Below are 4,136 nucleotides of genomic sequence, written 5' to 3'. Positions count from 1 at the left end.
TTTGAAAGTGAATATAGCCTAGCAATGATGCTATAGCCGTATCTGTGAGTGTTATATCCAAACTGTAGACATTATGTAATAACTTTAGACAAAGTGGTACAGCACTTTAATTTCTCTTTCAGTTAGGCTATGAAAGTAGTAGAAATGAGGACGGGAAGTGAAAGTTTAGAACATTTTAGCTATTCATATTCTGTGCAGAAAGACATTAAGTGAAACGTATATCTTACCTTGGCATAGCTAAGATTGCTTTGCTTGTACCAATCTAAAGTTGGATAACTTCCTGTAGGGCCAAGAGGTTCTTCCATATTTTACATCTAATCAATACATTACCTAGAGCCACTTATATTTTGAATAACAAATTTAGTCACTTGATATTTTAGTCTTATTTTACATCACTGTTCATCGCTTTGCTTCTTTGTGTTCCACATGTTTGCCTGTACTACTTTCGTTCTTACTTTTCAGTTATTTCCAGAGCACAGAAACTGTAACTGAAACAATTCGCCCAGGATTCCTAAAGTACCCTGAATAAGAATGGGCTCCGGTGGAACCGATGAGTTAAGTGAAGCATGCATGGCTGGCTTTCTGTGTTTACATAGCGGTCACAATAAGGGAAATAGTGTAGGTTTAAGCATGCCATTTGACACCTGCTGCAGTGGCTTGTAATCTCCTGGTCGAGCAGCATGTAAAGGTCCCTCTAATAGAGACCTGTACTGTATCTCTTTACATTCACCGTGAGCCTCTTTCCATGGGTAGAGATAACAGATTACATCTCATACATTTCTCTGAGTATTTATAACCTCAAATTTGTGAACAGAAAGCATCAGCGCTTTACCTAAACCCCAAGCCGGAGATATCAGTGAGCTTGCAAGGAGGAGGGTGTTAGAAGAGAGAAAAGACACGAAGGGGTATGTGTTGGATTCTACAGGTATCATGGGCTCTCCATCGTTTTTGCTTCTCACAGGGTATTCTGACCGGGGCAGATTTAGAGTGCGTACGGAGAGATCCCAGAGAAGGTGTGGACTGATTTGCCATGGCAATGGTTCCTTGAAGCAAACAGAAGAAAACACATGCCCTTATTAGAAGGGTGACTCATCTTCTAGCCGGGAGAGGAGATGCACCGCTGTTATCAGCGCCTCTCAGCCACCCTCCCCTTGGATGCAAGAAGGGGGAGTCTCCCTCGGCCTGAAACTAATAGCCTTATCTGTGTCTTCCCCAACCTCCCTGCTCTGTATTACTGCCGCTGTAGGGCTGATGTTCAGGGTCACACTGGAAGCACACACAGGGCCAACGGGTATCTTATGCCGTTTTTTTTCTTTCTGGATGCCTACTGAACACTGATCGTGTTTCTCAGGTTTTCTCAAGGTAGTTCCTCCTCGATGAATTGCCAGCCTAAGTGAGTTTATTTACTGGATGGTCAAACATATTAAGCTTAACATCAAATACAAACATCAGTGTGAATTAATAAAAGTTTATTGCTTGCATATCCGCTGACAACGTTGTCAGATCAGTTCTAGAGATTTGAATCTAGATTGACGTTTTTTAACTGAAAGTCAAACTAAATAGCAGGAACAAAGATATCCCAGTTTGAAAGAATTAGGCCTACCCTCTCCACCTGAGGTAGGACTGCAATGATTTTTAATTTAAAACTGCTTTTTTATTCATATTAAAATGAAACCATTCTGAAACACTTTCAAATATGTTATTAACAAAATGTGTTCAGTTTGTTTATCGTTCCTTTTATCTGGCTCTGTAATTGTTGTTCTTTAAAGTGCAACCACGCTCACATTCACGTTTTCATCCATGAAAGGGTGATGAACATTCTAATTTTTCCACAGGTAGACCTGGGAAAAACCCAGCCTGATCAGCTGGTCCCAGACGGCACAGGATGTCTCCGTGACGCCGTACCGCTCCGACATAATGACTGCTGTCCGTGTCTCTGCTACCAGCTCATTTGTCATACGGCGTGGCGGCGGGTCAAGGGTGACATTACACAAACGAATAACTGGTTTGGGTAAATATACACCGCTCTGCGTGTGGGTATGCGTCTGGTCGCTGGGCCATGACGGTGACGTCGCTGTTCTGAAACGGGCTTCGTGAAATGTGGGGAATGTGCGGTACGCATCGTGGAGGTGAACACTTAAAAAAAAAACGTTCAATAGGACTAGTGCTATTAATAGAATAGGTTTCCAGAGCCAATGCTGACAAAGACAGGCATTTTTTTAATGAAGGGTCGGTCAAATCTATGTAAAATGTTGTTCTCATTCTTTTAACTTGTTAAATTAGACCCTGGCAACGGCACAGAGGGAACTGGTGGGGGACGGGGTGCGTGTTATTTGGCTTTGAACACAATGGAAAGCTAATCTGATGGAACATTCTACTTGGCTGAACACACACACACCCTCACACTCTCTCTCACGCACACACACACACACACACACACAGAATACTGTTGCACATCGTGAAGAACAGTTTCCAGCCATACCACTAATTTGTAAAATATCAAATGCATTACTAAACAGTGATACTTCCGGACACCCAAAGTATGGGTGTCCGGAAGTATCACTTGCAGACTTGCAGCCGGTATCAAAGCTCTGGTTCTGTGTTCCCACACGCGACACACTACACCCACAGTAATGTCGCTTTGTTGATAACCACAGGCAGGTCCCAGCTCCATAAATCACAGGCATCGTTCAAGGTTATCCAGGCAGCTCCCTGTGTGGCGAGCCCTGACTAAACGATTTAAGGAGCTGAGGTCACTGATCTTAATTGGGCTCTCACGGTCGTCTAGTGACGGAAAACCACAAACTAGGATTGTGTCGCACACCTTTTATTACCATTAGCCACAAGAGCTGCAATCCTGTGAAAGGGCTATGGTTTGCAGACAGGTCTAGACATGCAGAACCTGACCGCAGATAAAAAAAGACAGCATCACAGGAGCCATGTGAATCGAGTTTAGGCCATTCCTGGACGCATCCGTCCTTATCAGGGCCTTGATAAGGCGCTAACGCAGATCCTGGCCTCTGGCTGGACGTGCCAACGGCACTCTATGGCTGTGTATTGTCAAAGCCAGTTTCTCCCCCACTCAAGACTTGGAAGCGGTATCTCTGCCTGCTGCCTCTGCCTCTCGACTCCTCTGCAGCAGGGTCTGGTTCGACTGGAAAGAGAGAGGTGGGTCGGGTGTCTCCTGGTTGGCCTTGCTGGCCTTTATGTAGGCTACATTTGTAGCAAAGCCCCAGAGCTCGAGCGTGGATGATTGTCACGGCGGCGTTGCAGAAGAGCAAGCAGACAACCTTGACATTCCTGCATGGGAGTGCTGCAGCCTTACGATACTAAACATGTTTGTGACCATGTTCTACCCCCCCTCCCCCCAGGGGTCCCGCTCTAGAAGGGACAGCAGCCTTGGATCTTACTGCGGGGTCATTTTTGACTGTGCTAACCCGAAGGGCAACCAACAAGCGAGCATGTCCAACTCAACACGGGTGTTAAAGTGGTTGTTCCTCTGAGCCTGCCATTAGGCGAGACGTCCAGCTTCAGGGGGGCTTCTGAAAACCGTATGCCTTGAACTTGGGAGCCTGTAGACGGAGGCAGACAGCGCAGGATTACGCAGAACAGGTTTTTTAAGGCACACTTTGGCCTATGAGTCTGAGCTGAAGGCTCCCCCCTACACACACACACTAACACACCACCCCACCAGGGGTGAGGGGTAGCGCAGCCCTCAAGGCACCTCAGCCTGACAGCGCAGAGCAAAATACTTTCAGTACAACAGAGCAGTCATAATTGGCCCCTATTCATTTCTAAGGGATTATCCTCACCAGTTTGAGCCTTTTCTGTTGCTAGCGTCATTCTCTTTAGCGAATGTTTACACAAGGTATGTATCCGTTACACCCCCTCTCCTACTCATCATGATACCCCAACCCACCACCAACTACACTTCTCCCACAACCCCTGCCTCTGCTCTAGAAGGCTTTTCGCTATGGGACTGTTTGCCAACATCTCCTGTGTGTGTGTGTGTGTGTGTGTGTGTGTGTGTGTGTGCAAGAGTGATTCTTCTGCTTGCAACTCTAGGGGCTCAGTGACCAGTGACCCCAGAGAATGTGCTCTCACAGACAGCAACCTCAGCGTAAAGAAAATAACTC

The sequence above is a fragment of the Gadus macrocephalus genome, chromosome 6, assembly GCF_031168955.1.
Source record: "Gadus macrocephalus chromosome 6, ASM3116895v1".
NCBI lineage: Eukaryota > Metazoa > Chordata > Actinopteri > Gadiformes > Gadidae > Gadus > Gadus macrocephalus.
This window is presented reverse-complemented; position numbering follows the sequence as displayed.